The sequence below is a fragment of the Nuphar pumila genome, chromosome 8, assembly GCF_984573655.1.
Source record: "Nuphar pumila chromosome 8, dmNupPumi1.hap1.1, whole genome shotgun sequence".
Lineage (NCBI taxonomy): Eukaryota > Viridiplantae > Streptophyta > Magnoliopsida > Nymphaeales > Nymphaeaceae > Nuphar > Nuphar pumila.
The window spans coordinates 19,363,314-19,386,416 of record NC_143256.1 but is presented as its reverse complement, the minus strand read 5'-3'; the positions used below and the strand labels follow the sequence as shown (position 1 = coordinate 19,386,416).

The following is a 23,103-nucleotide window of genomic DNA, read 5'->3' as shown; positions in this document are numbered from 1 at the left end:
GTTGCTTACCCCGCGCTTCTCCTGCGCTTCCTCCCTTTTTTCATTTTTTTTTATTTTTATTTTTTCGCTTCCCCCTTGCTTCGTAGGTCGCTTCCGGTTCGCTTCCTAGGTCGCTTCCAAGATGATTCTTGATTCGCTTTTAAGTAGTCTCACGTTTCTCGCTTCCTAAAATTTTGAAAGTGTCACGCTTCCTGCTCCTGCTTCCTCGACTGGCAACCATGATATATGTTAACGCCCCCGCTCAAACTTACATTGACTCACTATAAGTTTGCAATTACAAAAGAAATCCCATTACACAAGATATCGACATGTTCTTCTATAATACAAATTCTTGAAGGAGCTTCTAGATCTTCCTTGATATGCTTGAAAGGTCTCTAGAATCATCAATAATGCCAATATTTTAAAGAGTGCAAAAGGAGCAATCCAACTAAAAATAACTATATATATATATATATATATATAGAGAGAGAGAGAGAGAGAGAGAGTAATGGGTACGTGCTAAATAAAATATGCTAGATAAAACATGCTAAATGAGTTTTTCAGGGTTTTTTTGTTTTATTTTTAAATTCTAATCGTACAAATGTGATCTATGTACTTGATTTTATAGGGTTCAACTCTTTAAGTGTTCGATTCTGACACATGAGCGGATTTTTATAACGTTTAAAAAATCACCATTCGAAAATCTTTGTTAATTTTTAGGCTCCAAATATCATTTTTTTCATCGAAAACACATGATCCAAGTGTGGATTCCTCGTAAATTGACCATGCCCAACACATTTATGGGGTCAGAACTGCAAAAAAAAAACCCACACCAAAAGAGCAGAAAAACCCATTTAGCACATTTCATTCGCATATTTCATTTCGTACACACCCATCTCTCTGTCTCTCTCTCTCTCTCTCTCTCTCTATATATATATATATATATATATATATATATATATATATATATATATATATATATATATATATATAAATGACCAAACACGCCAAAAATACAATACATATTTAATAAGACATTTTAATAATTTTCAAAATCTTTTAATAGTAAGAAAATTTTTCAACATCAATTTTGAAAGTCATTAAATTTTTATACACAATATTCATTGAGAGTCTCACCTCAATAGATAATTTTACGAAATCATAGTTCTTGATTTATAAGAGAACACAATTGCATATTATCAAAAGAAGAGATGCATGCATAAAATATCTCAAAGATAAACGTATAAATCATTCATCACTTTAAACATTCATGAAAACATGCATTATTGAAAGTCAATACACACATCTATCTCGAAAAGCACATTAATGCATGAAATATGAATTTTCAAACAACATCAATACCATGAATAAATAACTCACAAAAGAGTTTAACCCACATAAAAAATATTCATAAAGCAGGGTTTTTCAAAACAAGTAGCCATATTAAATGTACAACAGAAATAATGGGGAAGTTCAAAATCCCACGTACAAATCATAACAAGAGATATTTTGTAATAATGACAAATATTAATAACAATTTAAATCTCAACAATAGAAACAATATCTATAAATACACTCAAAATATTGCATCCTATGCAACCAAGGCATATCATGATGTAAATCACCCAAGATAACTAATCATGGAACACATTTAAAATATCTTTAAGCATGCAATTAAAACATATTCAATGCAAAATGCATGAAGAATTTTCAATAACCATTTCCCAGACAAGGGTAAATGAGTGAATTTTTTTTAGAAATTTTGTGGAGAGATTTGAAAATCCCACAAATATCAAGAAATGATATTTCGCAAACCTTCACAATAGTTCGACCACCATAAGCAATTTACCTCGCTTGACCTTCAAACCTCAAAATTCAAGTGTAATAGCTGCTAGAACAAGAGATCAATGACAATGCCACTTATGAGCTTAACAAACACACAAAAAGTGTGAACATCTCATCTATATAAAATAACACTTAAATAAGAGACAAACCTCAATGTTTCAGCTACTAGAAAAAGAGCATAATACAAACACACAAAAAGTATGAATAACCAATGGGTGCACCTAACTCATTGCAAACAAATCTTTCTTGTCTACGTAAAATGACACTTAAATAAGAGACAAACCTCAATATTCAAGTGCATCAGCTACTAAAATAAGAGTATAATACAAACACACAAAATGTGAATAACCAATGGGTGCATATAACTCACCACAAAAATATCTTTTAAATAAGAGACATAATAGGAGAAGACACAAAGTAAGAGAGCTTGTAATAAAAACAAACTAATGTCATCAAGAAGGATAAATGTATCAATTTTAACAATCTTTCAAACACCATATTTTCAAAATAGATAACCATCACAGATAAACATAATTATAAGTATTCATAATAACATTGTCCAAATAAACAAATGAGTGATATAACACACTCATAGAACTAGAGATCAAACAACCGTCAATTAGAGCCAAACTATAAGGCGACAATCTATACTGATAAGAAAACCAAGGTGCACACAACTCACCCCAACAAGCATCTCTTGTTCAACAAAAGCAACATGGATGTAGATACCAATCAAACCCAAGACAAGTGACAACACATCACTCATAACCTTTGGGAATCTAGACTAGTAAGATGACATGAGGTGCACACATAACTCACCTCAACGGCTAACTCTGACCCAACAACAAGGCCAAAAATAAATGGCGCATCCTAGAAAAATCTATGATGGACAAAAAACAATGCCAAAAGAAGGCAAAAAATACTCACGGAAATTGATTTTCAAATAAGTGAGTTCATATATAAAAGTACCGATTTGAAAAACCAAAGTTTTAAATCAAATCCAATAAAGGTAGATGAAGACTTAGAATGAATATAGTTCAATCATATGCACAACAATATGTCAATTGATGCAATCACTTCCAACACAAGATGTCTCATGACAAATTTTACAAACTTTGACAAGCAAATAATGGACAAGAATCATGCCCAATATAAATAATCTACATAGGTGTGATGAAATTATGATGTTAGAGTATCTTTCAAAAGATAATGGAATCATGAATCCACCAATCAAGAAACAAGTGCACTAAGGCACATCATATACAAAAGATCCAATAAATCTCAATAAAAAGACAAAAGTATATGATTTTATTAAAGAAAAGCTTCTAAGAAGCTAGATCTAAATCATTAGTCTACTATTAGACAATTGATGACAAACATATAGAGATTCACAAAGAGCTATATAACTATCAACAACCATGAACTCATATATATCATACAAAGAATTTTATCACAATGTAACAAATATAAAATCTTTAAGAAACATGCAATGAAGTATCAATGCACAAGAAAGAAACCACTAAGGGTTACAAAAGTGCACAAACACTCAAGTCACTAAGCTACCAAAAAGCACATAAAACTACTAAGGGCTAAGCAACAATCATACAAGAGTCTTTTAAAAAATATAAGTTTTATTCATAAAATGCTCAAGAAGCATACACAAGAACCCACTAAAAAATATAATGCATAATAGAGAAATTAAAATATGCATTCGAGTTCATGATGACAAATCATGCTTATGCCATCCAATAATAATCACAAAGGCTACATAATTAAAATCATGCATGGTCACATAGTTAGAATCACCAAAGAAACATCACTATATATTAAAAATCCCAAAGATAATCTATGTAAATGCATACATTAAGAGACACAAAAAAAATGTAAAAAATTAATATTTTGCAAAACATGAAACACATAAGATTTTAAGAAACCACATATTTTTGCAAAATATAATTTTTTCAATATACATATCCATAATCTAAAAAATATATTAAAAGACAATAATTTCTATTGAGAATGTAGGGTACGGGTCTGGTTCTAGACCCAAAATGATTCTTTTGTATTGTATTTACATGGTTGGTGTTATCGGGTCTGGGTTGACAGACCCGATCCAACTTGTATCATATATATTACATTGAATATAGGGCACAACCTCTCATTGAGAATCGTGCCAGTCATTGCTGCCTCTCCTTCTTGCAAATCCCTTTCTCTTCTGCTGTGGATGAAGATCTGGTCGAAGGTGCGTGACTTCTAACATGGTATCAGAGCAGGCTGAGAAGTAAATACTAGGTCGAGTTCTCTTCTTCCTTTCTTTGATCCAAGATCTGATCTTATCAGATCAGATTCTATTCTCCTTCTGTCCTGAAAATTGATCTTATCATATTGGGTTAAAAATCTCTCTCTTAAAATGTTTAAACATCTTTCTTCCTCTCTAAGTTTTCGATCTCTTAAAACTGAATCTGTTCACGTCAAACAGTCTGGTCACGTCAAACCAGATCTGTTTTCTTAAATCTTGATTATTTTTTTTCCTCTTTGATGCTGGATCGGATCGTTCCAGATCTAGTGTTTTCGTTCCAAGCCAGACTAAATTAGATCTGGCCATGGCATATTGATTCTTCCCTTCAGCAGCGTTAAATCAAATCTGATCGTATCAGATCAGATTTGTGTTTCCATTTAAACTTAGATCTCTCTTTTGTCTTTCAAGTCAAATCTTATTCTCCAAAACCAAATCAAAGTTTCGGTCCATACAAAAAAAAAATTCAGATCATTAATTTGTCGTGTTCTACTGATTATTTGTTTCCCTGCAATATTATTTTCGTAGCAAAAAGAAAAAAAAACAGATTTACATTGCTGGTAAATCAAACTGCTGGTCAGAGTGTTCTTTTGTTGTCCTTTCACATGGATTCTCCCTTCCAGTTTCCTTGGACAACTCATATAACTACTTGACCTGGAAGCGACAAAGTTTTCCTTTTATTAAGAGTCTGGATCTCTCTGGATATCTTGATGGAACGATCCATGCACCACTAGAATTCGTCCTGCAAGAAGAGCGAGATGATAAAGGGGAGGTTTCCAACAAATTGATTCATAATTCAAAATTTGTAACATGAAGAAGAAAAGATCAGGCAGTTGTGGCTTACATTACCTCTATGCTTTCCCATGAGATATTAGTGGCCATCCTAGATGAATGTTCAGCCAGAGAGTTGTGGCAAATATTGGCGCAGACTTATTCACAGATTTCATAAGCTAGGATTTTGCATTTAAAGAGAGAATTTCAGCTTTTGAAGAAATAGAGTTTATCAGTGACATAATACATGAACAAAATCAAGAGTATTACATATCAACTAGCCATGGTGGGTTGCGTAATTCTTAACAAAGAAAAGGTTCAACAGGCACTGAATGGTCTGGGTTCTGACTACCACATGTTAGTCACCTCTTTTCTATGCCTCCCTTCATTGCCCAGTTTTGAAGATCTACGGACTAAGCTACTACAATATGAAGTTACCATTAGGGGCGAGAAGATGACCCTGAATTCCAACAACCATGAGGTACTTGTCACATGAGTAGTATTAGGGCGAGGACGTGGGGGCTTTTGAGGCGGGCGTGGACATAGAAGAGGTAATCAAGGAGGCCGTGGGCTTTTTCCCATACCCTACATGTCACCTAACTTGTATCCAGGGAACCCTATAAACATCCCGACATGTTTTCAGTGTAATAAAATGGAGCACATTAAAGCAAATTGCTGGCATAATCCGCAAAACAAAGGCAAGTTTAATGGTGCTGGGCCTTCTACTAAGGGACAAGCAGGAGACGACCGTAAAGGAGATGAAAAGAAAAATGTGAAGAATCTTTTGATTTTCGCTCTTTCAGAATTGAGCTTTAAGCAAACTGAGTAGGAGACTTGGTACATTAACTCCGGGCTGCTGCACATGTGACATGTGATATTGGTAAGATTTATTAAAACCGGAGATGGTGTTCTTCATCCTATCTCTCATGTTGGAAATATTTTCCTTCTACTCCCCAATTCCTCATTACCTTTATCTGATGTTTACCATTCTCCTAGTATTGTTAAAAACATTGTTTCTGTTTCTAAACTTGTCGATGATACTAATTCTTTTGTCGAATTTACTCTTTCTGTATGTGTCAAGGATCTTCTCACGAAGAAGACACTCGTTGAAGGAGAACGACAGGGAAACATGTATGTCTTCAAGGAGTCTCTTCTAGTTCATGATGCATCAATAAATTCACAACCAGTTCGTCCAGTGTCATTAAAAGTTTGTTTTAGTCTATCTCAATGTAATAAGCTAGAGATTTGGCATCGTCGTCTTAGTCATTGTAATCATTCATTTATTGAGAAGCTTGTGTCTAGTGGACTTGTTCCGCAGTCTAGTTTGAATGTCGAGGCTGATTTTCTTCTTTGTTTCCGTTGTCAATTATGTAAAAGTCATGTTCTTCCATTTCATTCAATAAATCAAAGAGATTTTGTGCTTTTTGAAATTGTCTATTCTGATGTCTGGAGACATGCCCCGCAGTCTTCTTTATTGGGCAATCATTATTACATTACTTTCATTGATAGTTACTCTAGATACACCTGTATTTATTTTATCAAATATAAATCTGAAGTTTTCAAGCTTTTTTGCTCATTCTGTGCTTTAGTTTGTAATCAATTTTCAACTAAAATTCAATATTTTCATTGTGACGGTGGATGAGAGTACTTATCAAAGGAATTTACTGAATTTCTCTAAGATAATGGAATAGGTCGTCGAATATCTTGTCCACACACACCACAACAAAATGGTGCGGCTGAAAGAAAATACTGGCACATTGTAGAGAGTGCGCTGAGTATGTTGCATAACACTCACATTCCTTTAAACTTGTGGATGAAAGTTTTTCATTCAGCTGTCTATGTCATAAATCGACTGCCAATGAAATTGTTAGCAGATCAATCCCCTTATTTTACGCTATTTACACTATTTGGGGTTCATCCTGACTATAATGAGTTGCGAGTGTTTGGCTGCATATGCTATGTTCATATTGACAGTTCTTAACGTGATAAGTTTCAGAAAAAGGCATGCAGGTGTAGGTTTGTTGGATATGTTGATCAATATAGAGGATATCACTGCTATGACTCCACTACCAGTCGCATCAGAGTTTCATGGAATGTCGTGTTTGACGAGACTCATACTGATGATTCAGGAAGTACAGAGGGACACTGTAAGGATGCTAAAAGTTATCAGCCATGGCTTGTTGCTGAGGTGCTTGATCAAATGGTGATGCATGACGTACCCTCATGTCATACACTATCTGCAGAACAAAATAGTACAGTTGTACACCCAGAAAAGGAAATGTCGACAAACACACAAGATATTACTATGCCTGTCATTTCAGATGTTACAAAGTTTTAAGGGATTACCTATGTGCAGTGAAACAAAGACAAAGTTCAACGACCTATTGTGCAACCCACGAGGCTTGAGAGGATTCACCATCCTATTGAAAGATGGGTAAGTTATGACAACTTCTCTACAGACTTACAACTGTTCATCTCCCAGATTGAAAAGCATGATGAACCTATCAGTTTCTCACAAGCATCTATGTCAATCAAATGGGTTGAGGTCATGAATGAGGAAATGAAAGCTTTACATGAGTGTGGGACTTGGGAGATTGTTCCTAGACCATCGAACAAGAATGTTGTAGGATCTAAATAGGTCTATAAAATCAAGTATAAACTCGATGAATCCATTGAACGCTATAAGGTGAGGCTAGTAGCGAAAGGGTTCACTCAAGAATACGGGCAAGATTATGCCGAAACATTTAGTTCTGTGATCAAGATGGAAACTATTCGATTAGTTCTGTCCTTGTCAGTTCAGTATGGATGGACTCTAAGTCAACTTGATGTCAAAAACGTATTTTTTGCATGGCACTCTCAAGGAAGAGGTGTATATGGAGCAACCCTCTAGTTATACCAAACATAGCCCCAACACACATGTTTGCAAGCTACGAAGAGCCATCTATGGGCTAAAGCAGGCCTCCCGCTCATGGTTTGATAGTTTCTCTATTGAAGTTCAGAGACATGGGTTCGATCTCATCTTGATCATTCGCTTTTTATTTTTCGAGATTGTCAGGTACGCACCTTAATTCTTATATATGTGGGTGATATTATTATTACTGGGAACTCCGATGAACACATAGAAGCTACCAAGATCTTATTGAGTCGACAGTTTAAGATGAAAGATTTGGGGGTTTTGCGTTATTTCTTAGGGGTTGAGGTGGATCGACAGGATGAAACACTTCACTAACCCAACACAAATATACTTTGGATTTGTTGGATAAGGCAGTCATGAAGGATTATAAACCTCTATCCACCCCTAGTGTCCTTAATCATAAACTCGGATCCCGGGATGGGGAAGCATATGAAGATTCCAAGAAATATCAGAGTCTTGTGGGTATGTTCCAATATCTCACCTTCACTAGACCAGACATTGTGTATGCAGTGAATCAAGTTTCACAATTCATGCATGACCCACGAACAAAGCATATGAATGTTGTCAAGAGAATCCTTCGATATTTAAAAGGAACTCTTGGAGATGGTCTAGTTTATCATCAATCCAAGACTAAAGGGGAGCAACATCGACTGGATGTATACACAAATGCAGATTGGGCTGGAGTTCCAGATGACAGGCAGTCGGTTTCTGGATATTGTGCTTTTCTTGATGGGAACTTGATGGCGTAGAGTAACAAGAAACAACGTGCATTTGCACGATCTAGTATTGAAGCTGAGTATCGATCTATGGTGGCTGCTACAATAAAGGCCACATGGCTGAGACATCTTTTGACTGAAGTTGGAGAATCTATGCTACCCACCACTCTCTTGCACGATAATCAAGGTGTCATACAAATTGCTTTTAATCCTATTCACCATAGTCGCACAAAGCATATAGAGATTGATCAATACTTCATTCGGCAAAAGATTGAAGATAGAGAAGTTGCACCTACTTATGTTCCTACGGCTGACCAAGTGGCAGATTTGTTCACTAAGGGCCGTACCAATATGCGTTTTTGGTTCTTGAAGAACAAGTTGTCCATGTTGCAAAACCATGCACAACTTGAAGGAGGGTATTGAGAATGTAGTGTACAGGTCTAGTTCTAGACCCAAAATGATTCTTTTGTATTGTATTTACATGGTTGGTATTATCGGGTCTGGGTTGACAGACCCAATCCAACTTGTATCATATATATAACATTGAATATAGGGCACAACCTCTCATTGAGAATCGTGTCAGTCATTGCCACCTCTCCTTCTTGCAAATCCCTTTCTCTTCTGCTGTGGATGAAGATCTGGTCGAAGGTGCTTGACTTCTAACAATTTCTACATATTCTAATTTCAAAAGAAGACATTCATTTTTAATATAACCCTTTCAAAACACCTACCATACATATGAAGATAGAAAAGCTAAAGATACATACCGGAATGCAAAATCCTTAAATCCATGCTATTCATTAATACGAATCTTTTTCAAGACCATGATGCCTTGCTCTGATACCATGTCACAAAATGGCATGGCCCTCAATGCACTCTATAATGAACTCCAAGAATAAAAACACAATGCATTTGGATAAAAACATAATAACTAAAATAAAACACAATAGAATGTGAATGAATAACTTCATTAATAAAGAACATTAAAAATACAAAGAAAAATACATTTTAATCATCATTACAATACACTAAAAAACACACAAGAAGCTTAAAACTACCCATCACTCTCTTACCTTACAAAGGCACCCATATTTACAGAGAAACGGAGGAAGAAAAGAGATTAAAGGAGAGAAAAAGGGAGTCCACATTAGTTTGACTAGCTGTTGGACCTAGTCCAATGGCTAGATTTCTAGCCGTTGGACCAGCAGTCCAACAACTAGTCTAAGTCAACCACAATTGACTTAACTTTAAAGTATATAATATATATACAAGTATATATATATATGTATATATATATATATCTTAACAATATTTGGGTTATATCATTTGAACATCTAAGACAAGTAGTTTGCATTGTATGCTGTATCTTAATAGCCTTTAGTTTGCAAACTTAATCTGTTGAAGTGATTATGTCACTATGAGAAATAGAGATGGTGAAAAGCCCTTCATTTTCCTTGTTAGCTTCGAATCACATCGGCTACAGCTGGATTTCTGGTTTTGACTGAATTGCCTGTTGCAATTTTACAGGTGGATTAAAGGAAAGTGTTAATGCAATATTTGATACATTGTTTTTTCTTATTTTTAGGTCTTCAAAGAGAATGCACTTGCTGATTATGATTTTTTCTTTTGGTGTGACTCAACAGAAAGATACCTATTCATTCTTTGTTTTATATATTTATTTCTCTAGTAGCCAACTCTCATATCTTACTGCGAAAGCTTATCCTGCTGTTTCAGGTGCTAACAGTGTCTGCAAATAAAAGTGCAAAAGTGTGGGAGATTGATGAAAATGGAAACGGTAAGGTGAAGAAGACACTTACTTCATCTGATTCTGGACTGGATGGAATGCTAGTTGGTTGCCTGTGGCAGAATAATCATCTTGTCACTGTTTCCCTTGGTGGCACTATTAGTATATATTCAGCCAATGACCTAGAAAAGATGCCAGTATCATTTTCTGGGTACATGAAGAGCGTCACTGGTTTGGCAGTCACCTCTGAAGGCAGCCAGAATATTATTCTATCTAGCAGTTATGATGGGGTGATTGTCCGATGGATGCAAGAAGTTGGATGTGCAGGAAGGTTACAGAGAAGGGAGAACTCTCAAATTAAATGTTTTGCAGTGGTGGAAGGAGAGCTCACCACATTTGCCTTTGATAACAAGGTAGCACCATTTCTTCATGTACATGTAGTAGTTGCCTTTATTTTTATATCTTGTGGTTTGTGTGCTTGCACCATCTTTTTGAAGCTGATTTTCTTGATGACTTATGATTGCAACTAGGCTGGAGAACATGATGATGTGTCTTTCTATTATCCAATATGATCACTGAAATGAATATATTTCAATTCAATCTTGCACCTTGATGGGGTAGGCAATTTACACACTAGCTAAAATTACTACTCAATGTTGAGTCAGGCATAGTAAGCCAACAAGATCTTGTGTTCTAAATAAAACATGTCTTGAGGGAAAAGACTGACTAGATGTTCATTGCAATTGAATAACAAGAAAATGAAATCTTGCGTTGATGGAGAAATGTTAGATCCCTCAATATAGAAATGGCACAAGAATGTGCTTCATAAAATGCCCTTATGTGATATTACAGAAGTAATTTTGGCATTTTAGAGAACAATGGAGTGAAAAATATAAAATATATAAAGAATATGAAAAGTGAAGTTATTGATGACTAGTATAGTTTTGTGAACTCCATGTATAGTGAACTGTGATAGTGTTAATAATTTTCTCCGGTGGTAAAGGAGCTTGATTGTAAATTATATTTTTATCAATAAAAAACGTCACTGCCTTTAAAAGTAGAACTACAAACTGCAAAGATTTTGTCATAAAATATGACAAATATTGAGATTAGGGGTGGCAAAACCTGACACGACCTCCCAACCCGACCCGCCAACCCGCCTTTTAGGCGGGTTCAGGTTGGGCTTAAACTAACCCGTTTAATAAACGGGTCGACCCGCCTTGATAGAAATCATGGGTTCCTTTCTTCATCTACAAGCAACAGCACAACATGGGGAGAGAGAACGTGGCTGCAGCAAAAATCCCTAATCAGGGTATTCATTTTTGCTTCTCTGATTAAATACACACAAATACAATAGCTAGGCTATGAAAATACCCATTACATGTTATGATAAAATTACAGCATGCCATTAATAAAACATTAATGAGCATGTGTTTAAAATGAAAGGAATTGGGTCTGGATTCTGAGTTCCAGACCTTATACTAAATGACAGTATCTTTTCACCCCCCCTCCAGTTGTACATGGTTTTGGACCATGAACATCCAAAATCTGTCCTTGATAAGTCCTTTTGTAAACAAGTCAACAACTTGATCAGCAGTCCGCACGTATTCTGGTTCAATTTCCTTCTCTTCAACCTTTTGTCTTACAAAATGTTGATCAATTTCAATATGTTTGGCACGACTGTGGTAGATAGGATTGAATGACATGTTGATAGCACTTTGATTGTCACACAAGAGGGTATATATATATATATATATATATATATATATATATATATATATATATATATATATATATTTTAACACCACCCCTTTACCCTTTCTCGTGGTACCCCATTCTCAAGCCCCATCCCTCTTTACCCCTTCTCGAGGTACCCCCTTATTTTTTTAATTGGGGGGGGAGGGGGGTGCTCGAGGTACCCTTACCCATTATCGATACCTGTCCCTTTTTTTAATGGACAAAGTTAACCAAGTCCATTTTGGACAATGATAACCTTGGGTGCGGGTTGACCGAATTGGGTGCCACACCCGCGTCGCGTCGACGTGGGTGCAGAGGCCTCTTTGGTGAGTCCCTGTGGCATAGACTGGGAGCATGTCTGTGCTCGCTAGTATGTCTAATGGCAATAACATGTGAAAGATTTCCAAAGGCTATTCGGTTGGAGATTTTCTCCTCGTTTTTAAGTTATATTGTCCTAGTCCAATTTGATGATTTTATCAGGTGTTCTCCAAATATTTGGTCCTCTTCTTTGATGTTCGGATAGTAAATATCAGGGATAGTCCATATATTCTTGTCTGGAAAGCTTTGCAGCCAATTATAAAAGTTCAATACACGGTAGTATTGCTCACCAAGTCTGATGAATAGCATATTCCTTTAATAAGGAACAATTTCTTAATCTACCTGCCAAATTCCAATTGATGATATCCTGCTGTGGGGCTTATATTTTGCTGACTGTACAACAACTGTAGCTATGTACAATATGTTCAACTTGCTTTTGCTACAAGAGATGATCCTTTTCCCAAAATTTTACAGGTAAGGAGAATTCCGCTGCATGCTGATCAGTGTGGTGATGAAGAACAAATTGATATTGGTGCACAACCAAAGGACTTAAATATTGCACTTGATAAGCCCGAGCTGGCATTGCTTTCAACTGATTCAGGAGTAATCATGCTTCGTGGATCCAAAGTGTTGTCAACTCTGAATCTTGGGTTTGCTGTGACGGCATCTGCAATTTCACCTGATTGAAGTGAGGCCATTGTTGGTGGCCAAGATGGGAAACTCCACGTCTATTCTGTCAATGGGGACACTCTCACTGAAGAGTCAGTCCTTGAGAAGCATCGTGGTGCTATTAACGTCATTCGTTTCTCCCCAGATGCCTCTATGTTTATTTCTGGTGATCTCAATCGAGAAGCTGTTGTATGGGACCATGTCACTCGAGAGGTACCATCTCTCTCTCTCACTCTATATATATATATATATATATATATATATATATATATATATATATATATATATATATCTGTGTGTGTGTGTGTGTGTGTGTGTATCAATCCTTGAACACAAGCACACACACATAACAAAAAGAAAACAAGAATTGGTGTATGTACAGAGTCTACAGACAGTATGCGAGGGAGATGCACATTATAACACTTTGCAAACCATGTAAATCCTTTTTTTTTGTCTAAGAGAAATAATTTAAGCCAGGGGATAAGAAATCTTTCAACAAGCTTACAGAATAGATCAAATTAAGATTCTTAACCACCAGTCCTATTCCGACCAATCCAAGCTAAATCCCCATCTGGCTATTTTATTGGCACAATCCAAAGCTTGTTTGAACAACCACTGAAATGCTGGATAAAACCAAAACAAATGCTCAATTGTTTCGTTCTCATCGAAACAGAAGTAGCAAGTACTTGCAAGCTGGAAACTTTTGTCTTTAAATTTGCACTGGTTATTAACCTTATCAAGTGCTAAGAGCCACACAAATATCTTGGTTGTAGGAGAGGGATGGAAACCCTGGACGGTGTCATTTGGAAAGTGGTCTACATCTTTACAGCCAAAAGCATGGCTAAATGAAGCTATAGAGAACATAACACATCCGTCACATTTCCATATAAGGAATTCTCGCTGTCAGAAATTTTCCATGGGCCTAAAAATCCAATAGCCATAACCAAAACCAATCTTCTACCTCTTGCTCCTTGAAATTCCTTCTGAATTCAGTGAACTAACTAGCTCTTCCTTTCCAACATTCACTTACAAGTATGCTGTTATCTCTGTTTATGTGAAAAAACGGTGGATATCTTTCAGCAAGAGTTACATCCCTGGACCATAAGTCAGTCTGGAACCTCAGCTTGACCCCTTTGCAAGCTTGATTTGAACCATAAACTTAATTACCAATTCAATCACCCCCCTTTGCAAGGTCGTACTTCCTTGAAGATTTGATTATTTGGTTCCAGCCAACCACACCACCATCTGAGATAGAGCTACCATTTCCACGTACCAATCCATTTATCCCCTTCACCCAAGCCTATGGGACCAAAAAACAAGTTAGATTCCAGATTTGTTCAAAGCTAACAGTCAGATCTGCCTATGATTCCAGTAAGTGTTTTAAAATTTAACATTCAAAACAAAGAAATCTTCTGAAAAATATTAAATCCATAGAGAAGAAAGAGGTTAGAAGATTAGAGGAAAAAGCATGAAGATGAGATTAATAGATCACTTCGTCATGGCTGCTCTAATTCTGTGTCAATTTTTGTCATTTCAATTTGACTCAATGAAATAGGAAAGAGAAAATGAATATTCCAACTGTCAGAAATTTTCCATGGGCCTAAAAATCCGTCACATTTCCATATAAGGAATTCTCGCTGTCAGAAATTTTCCATGGGCCTAAAAATCCAATAGCCATAACCAAAACCAATCTTCTACCTCTTGCTCCTTGAAATTCCTTCTGAATTCAGTGAACTAACTAGCTCTTCCTTTCCAACATTCACTTACAAGTATGTTGTTATCTCTGTTTATGTGAAAAAACGGTGGATATCTTTCAGCAAGAGTTACATCCCTGGACCATAAGTCAGTCTGGAACCTCAGCTTGACCCCTTTGCAAGCTTGATTTGAACCATAAACTTAATTACCAATTCAATCACCCCCCTTTGCAAGGTCGTACTTCCTTGAAGATTTGATTATTTGGTTCCAGCCAACCACACCACCAGCTGAGATAGAGCTACCATTTCCACGTACCAATCCATTTATCCCCTTCACCCAAGCCTATGGGACCAAAAAACAAGTTAGATTCCAGATTTGTTCAAAGCTAACAGTCAGATCTGCCTATGATTCCAGTAAGTGTTTTAAAATTTAACATTCAAAACAAAGAAATCTTCTGAAAAATATTAAATCCATAGAGAAGAAAGAGGTTAGAAGATTAGAGGAAAAAGCATGAAGATGAGATTAATAGATCACTTCGTCATGGCTGCTCTAATTCTGTGTCAATTTTTGTCATTTCAATTTGACTCAATGAAATAGGAAAGAGAAAATGAATATTCCAACTACAACAGGTTGATGTCCAACCTCATTAATCACATGGGATGATCTCTCATAATAGATTAATCCTCACTAGGATTGAGTTAATTTTTTTTTATTAGTCAAGCTAGGTTTGCCTGAATATGGCCCGGTTGAGATAGTGTGACTCCAACTGGTACTACAAATCAATTACACGAGCCATTGATGACAATGATACAATACTAATGCATGTTACGTAAAGCAAAAATAAAAACACATATTGAAGAAATGCCACGTATCCTTACATCTTGTCCTTAAGAGTTAATTAAACAGAAAGATGAGCATTGTTAGGGATAGAATGGGCATGTTACAAGCTGTCTGAAATTACAGAACACAAAAAATTTGACATGAAGCAAGTTGAAGGAACTGGGAAAAGGAGGAGCCCAGTAAAGATTGGAGATCAGCAATAAGCAGGAATATTACTATTGGGGACCATAAGTTTAGCTTTAAGCAACAATGGGATTACAAAGCAAATTGTGGTGCATAAGACAAATACCAGTTTTGATAATAATGGTGTACTTTGCTATTAATTGCATGTTCTGGATTTTCATGAGAAGGTGACAAAGCAATCAAGACCTAGAATGAATTGATTCGGCGCAATATCCCTGTTATGAAAAATGTAGTAGACATTCATTCTATTGTATGTCAATGGCATTCTAGATTCAAAAACCTTGAAAATTCTTAAGCATTTACGGCCTTGTGTGCGGTATTATAATTACCCTTGTTTTCCTAGACTACAAAATGCCTATGTCACACGGACTCGGCTAGGGAGGTGCCGCACCCGAGTCGACACGCCCCGACACGGGTGCGGCTTCGGACTCGGCCCGGACTCGGTCAACGCCGAGTCAGACTCGGTCAACGAGTCCAGGCCGCGTCCGTCCACATTTTGGACTCGGTCAACTTTGACTGAGTCCAAAAATGTCCATTTTTAAGACAAAAAACAAAAAAAAACAATTTTTATATATCTTTTTTTTTAATATATAACCAGACTGTGCAATGCAGTTGCACAGTCACAGACTGTGCAACTGCACAGTCATTGCACACAGTCTGTGTGACTGTGCACAGTCTGTGTGACTGTGCACAGTCTGCACAGTCACAGACTGCATTGCACAGACTGTGTGCACAGTCTGTGTGACTGTTTCACAAGTCACAACTTATGTAAAAATATGTATAAAACACGATAAAAGGTAACCCAACCATTTGAGATAGCTAAATAAATGCTTTTCCAATTTAAAAAAATACTGGTTTCACAAGTATTAGAAAAGCTAGCTTAAGAACTACCATAAAGAAATGGGAATGCCAAATTGAAACTTTCGAAAAAATTAAGGTCATAGTTTTGGCTACTTAATTTTAATTGTTTACTAGAATTATATATATATATAGCCGAGTCCCCGTGTCCAAAATTTTTGAAATTGCGCCGCACCCGTGTCGCACCCGCACCCATGTGACATAGCAAAATGCCATGGTTCAATTTATCAGGCACAATGTAAATCCTATATGGTTTTTTAATTTTCTTTTTGTTTCCTAAATTCTTTTTACACACATTAAAGTAGTAAAAGGCTGTCATGCTTCATCCATGTTTTTTTTTTCTTTATTTTTGATAGATTTTGTCACTATATTTAAGTTGTTCATACTTCTAACTTTTTGGTTCCCATTTGCATAGTCCATCTCTCTTTCTTCCTTTCCCTTCCGCATTAATCCTTTTTAGAAATGTAATGTTAATTACCAAGGTTTGATTTTTAACTTCCTGAACATTTGTCTCACTAACCAGTTGACTATCTTCTGCAGGTTAAGCTTAAGAACATGTTGTACCATACTGCTCGTATAAATTGTGTGGCTTGGTCTCCTGATAGCACAATGGTTGTTACGGGATCTCTAGACACAAGCATAATTATATATGAAGTTGATAAGCCAGCTTCAAGTCGTATAACCATAAAGGGTGCTCACTTGGGAGGTGTTTATGGATTAGTTTTCAATGATGATTGCACTGTTGTAAGCTCTGGTGAAGATGCATGAATTCGTGTGTGGAGATTAGTGCAGCAGTAACGGGATCGTAACTGCAATTGATGGTTGATTTGGTTTTGTAAGCAAGTTGTGTGGCCTTACATTTCTTGCTCTGTGCAGTCTTCATCAAAAGAATTCTCTGTTTTGTTTGTAGGAAAACCCTTTCCAGTTTGTCTTTGATTGAAGACTAGAAGAACATAGCAGAATGGCTCGTGTTTTGATATGATTTTGCTGATGTGAGTTTTTCGCCTTTTTTGGGTTATATTGGGTGTTTTTTTTTTCCTTCTCCTTTTGTCGGTCTGATCAGCCATGCATACACCTAAATATTTTCCATGATCATATTTGTGTATGCAATGTTCATTGCTGGAATTGTGATGAAATAATAGAATGCTTAATCCCTTGGCCTATTCGCACTCTATTCTTTGTTCAAGCATGGATATTGCTTTCTTTTCGGGGGGGGATGAAAGAGACACTCTTTCGTAGGAAAGAGAACTTTTACTAAGGGAGGTGAAACAAACATCTCCATGGAAAACATGTGGTGGTGTTTACATAATAAAGGCAAACAAGCATCTTTCCTGTCAAAATGGGTTCACACCACTGTTGTCTGTATCGGAATCGGACTTGTATCGTTTGGCCCAATGATTCAGGTGAATCCTCCAATATCCATTCTCAAGTGAATTATTCTGAATTGGCCAAAAAATAATTAAAAAATATTGTGTCAATCAGAACGTGACACATGTTAAAGCCATTAAAATAATAAAAAAAATTAATTTTAATCTATTTTTTACATTTTATTAAAAAATAGCCAATTCAGGTCAATATTTTCTGGTGCATTGACATTCAGGCCAATATCGACAACACTGGTTCACACCTTCCCCCCATGGGAAAGAACTTTTTCTCATGCGTCCCTTCAAGAAGTGGCTTCCCTTGGGTGGGGATGCAATAAATGCCCTCTTGATGATATTTCGATCTTAAGAATGTGAAATAAGTCTCCATATGGGAACTGGTAGTTGGAGGGAGTTTATGCATTTGACAAAGTGGCAGCAGTCCATTTCTGGATTTGGCATCTACCATTTTATGAGGTGGTAGTTGCTAAATCCAGTTTTCAATGCAAATACAAAGGCCGTCTCACCTCCTTTCTCAAATGCATAAAGTGCCTTAACATCATTCTCTGGCACAACTGCCACTCAGTGAATCATATTTTTGATCCTATATCGGACCAAATTTGATTGTTCAGTTGCATTTGATAAGCTAAAACTATTCGAGTATAATTCGATTCTGATTTTGCTATCAAATCTGATAAATATCCAAATTTGAAGGATATCTGAATCTGTTTATATGTAACATATAGCGATTACGTAATGATTTATTGTGATAGGTATTATTATGTACAGTGATTACTGTGATAGCGATTACTATGTATAGTGATTATTGTGACCTATTTATAGCGATTAGTACGTATAGCGATTACTTTGATATTGATTATTGTGTATATGATTACAGTGATAGCGAGTGTGCAACGATTATTATATATAGGAATTACTGTGTATAGCGACATGTAAAAGTACAAATGAGAGTAATTTTGATTTGATACAAATAATATGTTATTTTGTGCTACACAGAGGTCAGAAGATAAGTAGAGCGCCAGGTAAAAAGCTCAAAGGGCGGTGTCAGTGGCCTGCAGTTCTGTCGTAATATGGACATCTGAGTGAATATCAGAATGATCAATTATGAAATATGCACTTCAGTGGCTTTCTCGTGTTGGAACACTATGACCCACCCGGTCAATAAGTGAAATCATAAGATGAACACATTCCAGTTTGATTCTTTTGAGATCACCATGACCCTAGAAGATGTGCCACAAATTACGGGTCTTAAGTGCCATAGAATTGTTGTCCTAGCATGAGATTCAAACTATAATGCAAGGGACAAGTGCACGAGCCTTCTAGGAATGTCGATGGAGGATTGGGGTCAATGTATTTTTGGTGAAAGCAATTTCACATTAATGAAAGTTTCTTCTTTTCGTAATAAATGGGAAGGCCGGTCTGCTACATGTGCATCTGAAAGAGCTGACCAAGAGTTGCGCAGCTTCCTTCTTTATTTTTTTGGACTTACTCTATTTTCGGATTTGTCTGGTTCGAGGTTAAGTTACCTGTGGCTGCAGTTCTTGAAAGACTTCGATGAAGTAGACAACTATGCATGGGGTGCTACTATTCTTGCATTCTTATGCAGTCAACTTTACAGTGTGAGTAAGGGTACAAAAACCGTCGAAGGGTTTTAGCCATTTGTTAAGGTAATTATTTATTACATATTTGGTAGTTATAGACTAATGTCGTTGAAGGTTATAGTCTTACTAATATATTATTTTTGTAGGCCTGAGCATGAGAGCATATTGTCGCCTTTTGTCCTCAGTGTGGCCCTGCGATTTATGGTTTTTCCAAGATCGACCGATAGGCTACAATAAATGTCAAGGAGGATAATGCTAAGTTCATTTTAGATGGTCTGCAATTAAATGAGGTAAATGGTTTAAAACTGTTTATAATCGTTTCAGCATTTATCATTCATTAGTATAAATTGTTGAAATGTTAAGCATTCTTAAGTAATCATCGCTGCAAGAATTTGTCTTCGTTAGTACAAATCATTATCGCATTAGCATTTAGCATTCATTAGTATAAATCGTTCTAATGTTTAACATTCTAAAGTAATGATTGCTTATAAGATTTTGTATTCCTTAGTACAAATCGTTATTGCTTTAGCATTTAACTTTTATTAGTGTAAATCTTTGAAATGTTTAGTATTTTTAAGTAATCATCACTGTAGGATTTTGTCTTCGTTAGTACAAATCATTATCGTATTAGCATTTAGCATTCATTAGTATAAATCGTTCTAATGTTTAACATTATTAAGTAATGATCGTTGCAGGATTTTGTATTCCTTAGTATAAATCGTTATCGCTTTAGCATTTAACTATCGTGATTTGTGTTTACGAGCTTTGTCTATAAGAATGATATGCCCTATCACGATTAGGGTTTAGGTTTTTGTGTTTTAAGGGTTTAGGGTTTTAGAATTTAAGGTTTAGGGTTTAGGGTCTAGGGTTTAGGGTTTGGTGTTTAGTGTTTTAGGGTTTAGGGTTTTAGGTTTTAGGGTTTGTAGTTTAGGCTTTAGGGTTTGGGGTTTGGGGTTTGGGGTTTAGGGTTTAAGTTTTGGATCTATCTATATTTCAAATGGATCATCTTAAATAAAAAAAATTTGGGTTTATTTGATACCCAAATAAATTTAATTAAAAAATATATATGTAAATGTATATATATATATATATATATATATATATATATATATATATATAATAGTTTAGATTGGGTTTGCCTTTACGAGCTTTGTCTAAGTGAACAACACGTCATATCGCGATTTACACAATGACTGATTCATAAAAGGTAAAAAAAGAAAAACAATAAACAAATCGAGACGATGTTTAGACTTAGTAAAGAACAAATTGAGTTAACTTCAATGATACAAATCAATGTAACTTTATAAATACAAATTGATTTCGTTCACAAAGACATATCATTGTCACGGTAACTTCATAACTACAAATCGATGTGATTTACAACCACATTCATTTACAAAAAATATGAGTATTTAGTTATAATACATCATAATCAATGGTTTGGCTTAGATACAATACATGACCATCATAGATATGGAAATAGTTTAGACTCAGATCAGGGTTTGGACTGGACCTATAAGAGATTTGGATCCGTTTAAGACCCAAATAAATCTAATCTAATGTAAAAGTATTTTAGATCCATTTAGAGACCAAATTGGATCCTACTAAGAAAATAAGATATTGAATCTACTTAAAGACTCAATTTGATCTCATTATGTATATTAACATTTAGACCCATTTGGAGATCCAATTGGATTCCAGTAAGTAAATAAGGCTTTTGGATCTACCTGAGACCTAAATGGTTCTCATGAAGGTAAAATGAATTTGTTCTGAATTCAATTCGAGGTCCAAATAACTCCTACTTAAGAAAAAAAGAATTGGATTCACTTATGATCTAAATGAATCATTTTAGTGTACTGTGAATTTTACTAAAATATAATAAGTTTTTGATCTATCTAAATTCCAAATGGATCATACTTAAATATAATAACTTTTGGGTTCATTTGAGACCCAAATAAATTTAATTAAAATATATATATGTAAATTTGTATCTCTCTCTATATATAATAGTTTAGATTGGGTTTAAATTTGATGAGAGCTAAATAGGTCTCACATCCAACCCAATCCAATCACTCCCCTACCTAAACCCATCTGACAATCAAATACATCTCATCCCACCAAATCCATTTGAATATCCTATTACGATTTGCCTTTACGAGCTTTGTCTATATGAATGATATGTCCTATCGCGATTTACAAAATGACTGATTCATAAAAGGCAGAAAAGAAAAACAACAAACAAATCGACACAATGTTTAGACTTAGTAAAGTATAAATTGAGGTAACTTCAGCGATACAAATCGAGGTAACTTCATAAATACAAATCGATTTCATTGAGAAAGACAAACAAAGGCATATTGTTGCTTGATATTGATTGACTTGCAATCAATTATAATTCATTTTTGCAAAAGGCAAATGAAATGATGTTTTTTAATTAATGTGCAATGCAATTTATTTGTGTGCGCTTTTTTAAAATGAGCGGTATGTGAAACGATGTTTCCTTTATAAATGAATGACAGGTCGCACAAGTTTAGGAGGGTGTCGCTTCGCTTTGCTTCGTCAGTAAAGAATAGACGAAGTGACATTTCCTTTATAAATGATGAGTTTGTGGTTTGAACATATAACAGACAAATTATGTAAATCTCTCTGGGTTGAAATAAAAATTAATTTTACTAAACACGTCAATAAGTTGGACTGTTATTTGTAGCAAAGGTAAATCGTTGTCTCCGACATAGATGTCATTGTGTAAATCACTTAAGGACATTATCTGGTATAACGATTCAAATACAATATATGTACAACAATTTGAAGAATTTTGCAAAAGTTTTGAGAAGAAACTTGGAGAAAGAATGGCAATTTTTGTGTTTTGAGCCAAACTTGGAGTATTTGAGCTTGGAGGAACCGAGTAGGATGCCTTCCATCCTCATGGTATCGTGATGGACATGAAGGGCATCCACCATTGTTGTTTTAAGTGCATCTCTGCTACTGTTCGTGACCCATAATGTTGCATGTGTTCCTTGGTGGCAATTTTAGATTACACTTCTTATCTTGTGACCACTAGGATTGAAGAAACATGTTTGTGGCTTGAACTGGCCAATTTTTGTCTCCATCAGTTTGGCTAAAACCCAATTGCTCTATTAAATTTGTGTTGTGGATGTTGTTATTGCTTCTTAAATCTGTCATCTCATTGTTAGAGTTGGATTGTGTTGCACCATATTTGAAACATGCATGTCTTTTGAATGAATACAGATTTGTTAAGTTATTTTCTTGAAAGCTTGTGTGGTTGATTATCTTTCGTGTTTGAGTTGAGCATTGTCTAACCGGAGTTGGGTTTCAGAGAAAGAGCAGTTGAAAATTTGATAAATCACCATTGGAAGTATATTTTTTGTGCAGGTCAAATTTTAACCACCAAAAAATTAAAATCGAAAATCAAAACTTGTGCATTTGTGCTTGATGTGTGTTTATGCATTTTGGTTTGTCTGACCCAGTCCTGATAATCAGAGTGTATCTTCGTAGATATAGGTCTATTTTGTGCTTACTTAGATTTGTTGAAAA

The 23,103-nt window shown here is 35.5% G+C and overlaps 1 pseudogene; it reads left to right on the top strand.

The window, feature by feature from the left end:
- Positions 1 to 23,103, top strand: part of LOC149829721 (actin-interacting protein 1-2-like) — a 129,208-nt pseudogene that overhangs the window by 6,917 nt on the left and 99,188 nt on the right.